The sequence below is a fragment of the Rattus norvegicus genome, chromosome 1 (assembly GCF_036323735.1).
Source record: "Rattus norvegicus strain BN/NHsdMcwi chromosome 1, GRCr8, whole genome shotgun sequence".
Taxonomy (NCBI): domain Eukaryota; kingdom Metazoa; phylum Chordata; class Mammalia; order Rodentia; family Muridae; genus Rattus; species Rattus norvegicus.
The window spans coordinates 174,789,632-174,799,238 of record NC_086019.1 but is presented as its reverse complement, the minus strand read 5'-3'; the positions used below and the strand labels follow the sequence as shown (position 1 = coordinate 174,799,238).

Genomic DNA, 9,607 nt, shown 5'->3' with positions numbered 1-9,607 from the left:
CAATCACCTGAAACTCCAGCTCCAAGGGATGTGATGCCCCCTTCTGGCTTCTGAGGGCACCTGCACTCAAGTGCACACACCCACACAGAGACGCATCCTATACACATAATTTAAAAATAAAATCTTTAGGGAGAGGAAGTAGACAGGTCAGCTGTGACACACCAAGGTTGAGAGCAGCCCTGGGGTGCCAGGGGCAGGGGGCACTCAGACGAAGCACCTATTGGGGTTTGGTACTTGGACTCTTGAAGCTGGCAGGGCTGTGGAAGGCTGCACCCGGGAACTGAGAGAAACTCCATCTTGAGTTGGATGGGTTGTTGACAGACTGACCAAAATGCCAAAGTGTGGGACACAGGTGAGCTAGCCTGTCACCAAGACTTTCGGGTTGGGTTCAGGGATGTTCCCTCAGAAAAATGCCTCCACAGAGAGCTGTGGCTGTGTCACACTGGACCCCAGGGACCCCAGACAGGTCAGCATTTAGAGGCTATAAATAAGATATTAGTTACAACAAGAATGTTTTCTTGGATTCAGGCATGACCACTGCCAACCACAGAGAAATCAAGTTCTTTTCGTCTGCCAGTCAAGGGCAAACAGGTTCTGAGACTTGTTTGAACAGTTTCCTGGTCATGGTTCCTTCCCTACTCCAAAAAGATCATTTGTTTCTGAAAACCTATGCACTTCTCCTGAACTAGGAGCATCTGAAATCCCCCTGGTTATAAACCCACATATAATCAAAGAAACAGCACAAGTTTCAGATTAGGGTTTCCAATCTATCTGGATAATATGTTACCTGGTTCCCCTACATGAGCCCTCAGTTCTGTGGCTAGCCCTAGGCAAGGCAGTCAACAGTTGCCATAAGAAAGGTGTGGCAGGCCAAAGTCATGGCAAGACAATAGGTGAGTACCAGAACTCAAACGAATATTCAAATGCCTCAGTTTCCCCAGTAAGTCTGAGAGTAAATCAGCCTTGAGGAGTAGAAGTAGGAACTGGTCAGTCATCCTCCAACAGTCTGCCCCAGTCACTCCCATCCCTTACCCCATACCAGGCAGGCAGCTATGTCAACCACTCTTCATGCCCGCATCTCTCAGACTGGAGACCTCCTCTCTTAATTCGTAAACATTTTTTTTATTTATCCTTGTATCAGTACATGTGTTTGTATACAGTGTGTGTATGTGTGCATATACCTGCACTTTGTGCGTGTGAATGCAGACATGCATGTGCCACAGTGTGTGTGGCAATCAGAGGACAACCTCAGGTGTCAGACACCAGTGACTACCTTATTAGTGAGGCAAGATCTCTTTCTTGTTTTTTTATGCTGTGTGCTTCAGCCTGCTAACCTAGGGATTCTCCTGTTCCCTGGTTCCCATTTCCCTACAGACGCTCTGGGATTATAGCACTTGTAAAATCATGCCTGGCTTTTTATACAGGTTCCAAATACCCAAACTCACTTCCTCCTGCTTCTGTGCCAAGAGCTTTCATCCAATGAGCCATCTCCCTGGCACCACCTTGTAAGCTTTTGACAGTGTTCTTTTTTTATTTGTGTTTTTATTTTAATGAAATTCTAAATCTAATCAATATAATTATCTTCTGGACCAAGAGCATGCCTGACTTGGACACAGAATTTCTACTCCACGTGTGGGATGTGAACTGATGAAGGGGGAGAAAAATCACTGTCCACCTGCCATTAGCGCTAGTCCTCTGAGCTGATGGCTCCTCAGCCAAATAGAACTGTGTTGTAATGGCCTCAGCTAAGTACTAATGCAGAATGAGTGAGATGAACCTTACCAACAGTGTGTTCACCACCAAGGGAAGGGCAAAGCAACCTCACAGTGCCTTGTGGCAGCTCCGAGCAGAGGGAAATAACCAATGTCTGAGTCACTGTGTGGCACTCTCTATGTTCAGCAAAGTCACAGCCAAGTCACTTGTCTCTGCCTCAGCCGCCGACTCCGTGGCACTCAAAGACTTGGCTTTAGCAAACATCACCGCTATGTTAAACAAAGGTTAACCTGAGTTCTATTGACTCTGTGGACTTTTAGAAATTGTACACGTTTATAAGGTTTATCTCCATGTAGTGTCTGCGGTGGTGTTTATAGTTCCATGTGCACATTTGTTTTGGTTTTAAGGAGATCACGGTTGGTTTAATATCTGCATGTATCTAAGTTAATTAAAATAACAAACAAATTTGTCAGCATTTTTTCTTTGCTGCGCTCTATCCGTTCCATCATTTAAGCTTGGACATGACATCATCAGTTTCTGTAACAGTGGCGTTTGTCCTCTACTGGTCAGTGGGTGTGGCTAGCATGCTTTCTAGTGTGAACTGCTTTCTTTTTTAATCACTATGGAGACAAGTCCAGCCCCAAAGTTGCTGCCTAGCCAAGGATGATTTTGTACCTCTCATCCTCCTGCCTCCATCTAATGAGCACTGGGGCTTACAAGGATGTAGTGTCAGACCTGACTCACGCAGGGGATTCCTCCGCGCTCAGCAAGCACTCTAAACACTGAGTTCCATCCTCAGCTCCTTTTTTATTCCATGGCCTCTTTTGTCCATCATCCATTTTCCCTGATAAGTGTTTAAAGAGCCAACAGTTTAAGTGTGGAAACAGTTCATCTGTTCCTGATGGAAACATGCTCTATCCAGAAATAGAGCAGAATTCTAGAATTCTCCCATGGCAAGTCCTTGAAGTTGGGCGTTTGTCTGGACGAGGCAACGCAGAGACTCATCACCACATCCAGGGAGTTAGATCCAGCCACGAGAATGGCTCATCTCAGGGTTTCTCCATCCCTATGGGACATAAAACCATGTATGGCAGTTTGGTAAGGTAGAGCAGGTTGAGACCCAGAGAAGTGGTGGGCACACACCTGAGGCTTAGGTGACTCCCAGCTCCCTGACAGACTCCTGGCATGGAGCATGTGCCATGAGCTTCACATAAGGAAACATGGCCTGTGGTCACATAGGCCCAGAACAGAGTTCTCCTTGCTAATGAGGTACCTGGAGGCCTGGAGGACTTAGTCAATAAGCTTCCCTTCCCAGACATACTTCCCTGCAAAAGGTATTTAGTCTCAGGCCCACTCTGAGAAGTGGGTATGGCACATTATGCATCCATTTTCCACCATGAACAACCAATAAATGTTTATAACCATGGACTGTCTGTTTCATCAAGATCTGCTGAGGAGCCATGGGGAAGGCATTCGACTACAGAGCCACCGTTTAATTCTCCCACAGAAGGCCTCTCTGTGCTTGCAGCCACAACTGCCACCAAGTGTGCCTCCCCCAAGCTAAGGACAATCACCTCTGGTTCGAGCCGTAGCTCCCCTTTCCGCCAGCCCCTGGATAGACACTGTCCGCAGCCTACATGCCCTGACACCATTCTCTGCCCTTCACCTACTCCCAGTAGCCTTTGGATGTCCAAGAGTCTGAGAACCCCATGGCCTAGCCTTGTCACAGGCCAGGGGGCCCCTGACCAAGCTCCAGCTTTCCCACATCTCAACCAAACTCCCTGGCCTTCTGTGTTCCGCCTCCCCAAGAGGCCATGCCCAGCAGCTGAGCAACGTGGACCAACACACATCGCCTCTACTCCACCCCTGCAGGCAGAGCTGGTTCCAGATGCTGGAGAGGACAGAGCCTGTGGTAAAATCCACTTGTTCCAGCTGGGAAGAGGGGAATGCCAAGAGGTAGCACCCAGACTACAGAACTCATTGATCAGCTATGGCCACAGAGAAAACAAATTTTTGACAAAATTGACTACAGAAAATGAAAACACCAAGGCCATTTCTGACTTGCGCTCACCAAAAGCTAAGGAAGCAAGAATCTCATTAGAGGAAATGGTTCCCATGTCACTCGCTGCCATGAGTCCCATCCTTTTGAATGTGGCCAGTATGCCTGTGGGCAGTGCTAAGAGCTGGGAACACTGTAACTCAGGGTTGCTCCTGCTTAATATGAAGCCCATGAGACATAAAAAGCAACATGATTGAAAGAGGTGGGCAAGCTCTAGGACACAGACACACCCAATACCTGGTCACCATTTAAGATTAGTACCGTGCCTGTCCTCCACCAAAGAAACTTCTCACCTCAGCGACAGTGGCTGCAGAAACCCATAACTGACAATGTGCAGAGAGTAAGGACGGTGGAGTGCTCAGCCTGCAATGGGACAGCTAATCCCTGCCCCCAACCCTCAAGAAATACCACGGAGGCCAGGGCAAAAAGAATGTGAGCGCCAGAGGATGTGGAGATGGGTGACCACAAAGGATATAGCATGGCCACTGCATTCATAAACTCACTAAAGCTACAGTTAGCCCCACTGGACCTACAAAGGCTTGCAGAAGCTCTCACTACAGCTATGGTGATCCACACTGAATGTGCAAAGGCTTGTACAAGACTGACCATCAGCATTTTATCCTGGATAGGGGAGGGCCCGTAAGGACCACCCATTCTGAGGGACTCCTGGTAGTTGACAGTTGCTGGAGAAGTTGGGAGTGCCATGTTCTTTGGTGGTGTAACCTCTGAAAAGTGGCCCCTCACTCTAGTAATTAATCAGCCAGCCAGGCTCATGCAGGCAAACCCTAATTAAACTCGGTGGGTCACAAACAAAAAAGGCATGAAAGTAGGAGAGACACTTGGGAAGAAGGACTCCATTAGGATAGGGGAGTGGGTAAGAGGGAGGAGTAGGGTGAGAATCACTAAAATTCACTCTATACATATATGATACTGTCAAAAATAGTTAAGATTTTCAAAAAAAGCACAAGATTTCCATATTAAATGCATTGAGTGTTTTTTAAGTCCACAAGAAGATACTTTCTCCCCAGTTTGGGTAAGCTCACAGCCCTCTGGCCTATCATTCTTCTCATTGCTATGAAGACATAAGCTACTGTTCAATCATACTGCGAACACAGTACCAGGCTGATGCCAGGGGTAACAGGCCTGCGAGGGAAGGCAAGAGAGGCTGCGCCATGGTCACAACAGTGCTGAGCTAAAGGCACTTATACCCGGCTCTAGCCTGCTGAAGCCACTGTGAACTTTGCTAGGTCAGCCATTAGCTCTGCTCAGCGGTAATTCCAGATGATGGCGGAGGGAACAGAGGATAAAGTAACTGGTAAAGGGCCATCCGTCCTGTGGTTGTGGGTCAAATGCTGGCCCATTTAACTGGTTTGCTGCTGGACACTTTTACTGTAACACATTTGTCAAGCAACAGTCTGGAACAGGTAATGGAGGGAAATCGCCAATCCAGAATACCATTATGTATCCACACATAAAGAGGCTATTTCCAGACCTTGGCCATCGGCCCACACTAACACAGCTCCGCCGATGTGACTGTCACAAATTCCACTAAATGAAAAACTCACCATAATGGCAACTATTAATACTCTGTCATATAAATAGGTAGCATGAGTCTCATGAAAGGGAATCTACCCACACGGCAGGCTTCACTTCATAGCTCTCCCTAGTCTTTTTATTATTATTTAATTTTCAGTGTCCTTTCACTGCTCTGACCTCTGCCTGCAAGATACCCTCCAGTCCTCAAGGTGGGATCTAGAGGAACAGCCATGAATGTGGTACACAGGAAAATAGCCCCGTTGGGAGTCTAGAGTCCTCTTCTCTCACCCAATGGCGTAAGAGGAGGCATAAACACAGACGTCCCTGCTGCAATACCACGTTCTTTCTTTCCTCCAGATCTCAGCTTAGGTGCTGCTTACATCAGGAAGCCATCTCTACCTGTCTGCTCAATCTCAGCAAAAAACAAACAGAAAATCTTCCAGTAGGATTCCCCAACACCCACGACTGCCCTCTGTGGGCTCTTTCCACAGAGTCCCGACTAAAGCATAGAAAGTATACACTAAGTGTTCAGTAAAAGAATGAATGGGTAGATGAATTATTGTGTGGATGGATGAACTGACAGGTGGGGGAGAGAATGGGGAGGTGACAGATGGATGAGTGGGTGAATGACAGGTGAGTAGGTGGGATGGTTAGATGATGTGTGCACAGATGGATGGGTGGATGGTTGAGTGGGTGGATAGATGGATGGATTGGATACATGTATGGATACATAGATGGATGGGTGGTTAGATGGATGGATGCATGATAGATACTCCCTGATTTTTCAAAGGTTCTTGAGAAGGAAAGAACATTCTCCAATATGATGCCTTACAGGAGAACTCTCCACAAGATGGCGCCCCTAGGTTTCTTAATTTACGGTTTCTTCAGAATTTCTCACATCTCAAACTGTTTTAGCTAGTTTACATATTAACAGCTAACATAATTTTCACAACACACCATCCATATGTCATGTTCAATCACATTTCTCACCACTACAAAAAGATACTTTCCCCCCAGGACATCAAGTTATGAAAGGACCGACATGATAGCTCAGGATCCAGCCATGGTGGCAGATGCCTTTAGTCCCAGAACTTGGGAGGCAGAGGCAGGCGGCTCTCTGTGAGTTCGAGGCCAGTCTAGCCTGCATAGTGAGCTCCAGGACACAGAGAGCTGCACAGGGAGACTCTGCCAAAAGAAAAGTGGCCCAGAATGTAAACGTAGTTGTCACCTAATGAGCAGAGTTAGATCCTCAAATGGAAGGAGAGAACCAAATAACTCCAACTCCTCCACAAGCTGTCCTCTGACCTCTACATATGTACCATAGCATGTGTGTGCACGTGCATGCACACACACACACACACACATACACACACACACTAAAGATGTGTAACAAAAAATTGCTATAACAGACAACACAGTAGCATTATGTTTGGCCCTGGAGAGTGCTCCAGGTCTTGCCCAGTTGTTGCATGAGCAGGAAAAGACTATCACTCCCTAGACAATACAGGGAATAAAGGCATTCTTTGGAAATCCGTTCTCAACAACAGAGAGTCGGCAGAGAAGGGAGTGGGGGTGAGCCTAAACCTGAAATAGCCATTAACCTCCAGACCCACAAGTTTCACCTGGTAAAATAATAACCTCGAACATTCATGCAAGGCCTCGTGCCAAACAGCTATGCTACCTAAAGAAAATAGGTTGGAGACCAAGGAATGATGCCAAGCACTTTAGATTTACTACCCTCATTTGACCCTCCTACCAAGCCTTGGAGAGAAGTCTTAATGCCTCCAATTCTGCAGCTAACAAAATGGATGGGCTGTGCTTCTCCTAAAGCACTGGCTGTTGGTGGTAGAGCTGTTTGGTCTCGGTTTGTGTTTATGCTCTTTTACTGCCATTACAGTCATTTTACTGCTTAGGGGACATGCTGGCCCATGGTTAGGAGGGAGCTCTTCTTAGTAGATTTTTAATTTTACTTAAGTGTATGTGCGTAGTGGGGAGAAAGTGTATACCATATGTCCGGGTGACTGAGAAGGCAAAAGGAGGGCATCAGATAGATCCCTTGGAGCTAAAGTTACAGACGTGTGAACTGCCCGGTGTGATGGTGTGAACCAAACGTGGGTCCTCTGGAGGGACAGCCTGTGCTCTGAACTGCTGAGCCATCTCTCCAGCCCCAGGAAGGGATGTATTATATAGCAACCTGTACCTCTGTATGTCTGCACATACAGAGTCCTCACAGCGGCTCTATTAGAAAAGCAGTAGCCAGGCACGGTGGTGCACACTTTAATCCCAGCACTCAGGAGGCAGAGGCAGGCAGATCTCTGTGAGTCTGAGAGACCTTGCCTCAAGAAATCAAAGAAAAGAAACACCATTCTCAAGTGTATGCTAAGTACAGCCAGACACTTTCTCATGGACCCTTTCTTTCATCCCTGTTTCCACGAGGAAGATTCTTTTACAGCCATTTCAAAGACAGGAGGATTGCAGCTGAGAGAGACTCAATGGCTTCTATTAGACAGAGAAAACTCAAAGGATAGGATTGACATTTACATCCAGTACCACACATGACCCCAAAGCTTTGGTTTTCCTGTGTCGTGCCGTGGGGTGCCACCAAAGGTCCCCTGCATCAGAATATTCTGAGAAAGCCTCTGTGGAGCCACTCCTCTGCTCTTTCTCCTCTCATCAAACAAAATGCAACTCCCAGATATGTCTCCCAGCTTTAGCACACTCTATTCCTAGGCCAGAAATGCCCTTTTCTAAGGCAGCCTGGAGAGCTCCTACAAACCTTTCAGGAGCCAAGAGATCTGTGCCGTCACCAAAGTGCCTTCCCTGATCTCTCCTGTGTTGGCTACGTTTCTGTTGCTGGGATAAAACACCATGGCCAAGACAATTTATAGAGGGAAACATTTGTTTGGGCTCACAGTTCCAAAGGACGAGAATCCCTCAGGGTTCACAGGCGTGGCAGGAGCAGCAGGAAGATGAGAGCTTACCCCTTCAGTGCAAGCAGGAAGCTGAGAAGGAAGTAGAAGAGAGTCCCAGCCCCATTGGCACACTTCCTCCAGCAAGGCTGAACCACCTAAGACACTCGAACAGCGCCACCAAGTGGGGACCAAGTGTTCAAATGCGGGCCTCTGGGGGACATTCCTTAATCAAGCCTCCATACCTCCTCATCAAACAGGTGTGTCAGCCACAGTACTGGCTTTAATTTTTTTTAAATTATGGGATATTTCAGATGTAAAGTAGCATTAGTGTAAGTACCTCTCCTATGTGCCCAGGGCTGAGATTGAATGGATGCTAGAATTATATCTTATTTGTCAACCGAAGGGAGGAAGGAAGGAAGGAAGGAAGGAAGGAAGGAAGGAAGGGGAAAGGGAGAGAGAGAGAGAGAGAGAGAGAGAGAGAGAGAGAGAGATGCAAATACAGTTAGGATAGCACTAACTCTCCCTCTCCTTGATAATCACCCTCAATTGTAATATCTTTTTTATAGCCACACTTTTGTTACATTGTTACTAATGTAGGTACAGGGTTGGGGATTTAGCTCAGTAATAGAGAGCTTACCTGGCAAGCACAAGGCCCTGGGTTCGGTCCTCAGGTCTGGGGAAAAAAAAGAACAAATGTTACAGGCTTGTACAATATTTATGTAAATATCATCCCATCATTCATATTTATTGTGCTTTTTTCCTACTCTGAGTTGAAAACTCTAGCTATAGCTACATAGATATCTAATTCTCTCATTTTAATTTGTATCGTGGCATTTTATAAATAAACCACAGTTTCCTATAAGCCCCACATATTTGTAGCAGATATGCAGCTTGGTCTTCCTGTGGGTTCGTTAACAACTGGAGCAGGGGCCCCCTCAGTCTCTGTTCCCTGCCATTGGATCCCCTTCCCCTTCCTGTGACTGCCTCATTGAGCCTCAGTGGAAGAGGATGTGCCTAATCCTACTGGGACAAGACACCCCAGGGTGAGGTGGTATCCAAGGTGGGGGTCTTCTTTGAGGAAAAGGGGAGGGGGAATAGAGGGATTTGTAAGGATGTGTAAGGGTGGGACTAGGAAGAAAGGAGGGAGGGGGCTGTGACCAGGACGCAAAATGAACAAAAGAAAATGTTTTTAAATAAACCGCAGCTCACACCATACAGTTAGAAAGCAACTAAAGGAAGGACATTTGGGTCGTTTCTCTTTCTCTCCACGCTTATTCACAGAACAATAATAAACATCTCAGTCTTGTGCATATCCTTGTGCACACATTTTTCTGGCATGTTCTCTAATGGGAACAGCTGCTCAAAGGGCATGGGCATGATTAACATC

At 46.8% G+C, this 9,607-nt stretch overlaps 1 long non-coding RNA gene across 1 annotated transcript; it reads right to left on the bottom strand.

The window, feature by feature from the left end:
- Nucleotides 1–2,500: 2,500 nt before the first annotated feature.
- Nucleotides 2,501–9,058, bottom strand: LOC134485162 (uncharacterized). The gene is made up of 2 exons (XR_010063128.1): nt 8,858–9,058; nt 2,501–2,779 (listed from the first exon to the last, which is right to left on the bottom strand). It is a non-coding gene; the product is annotated as an uncharacterized LOC134485162 (long non-coding RNA).
- Nucleotides 9,059–9,607: the final 549 nt, after the last annotated feature.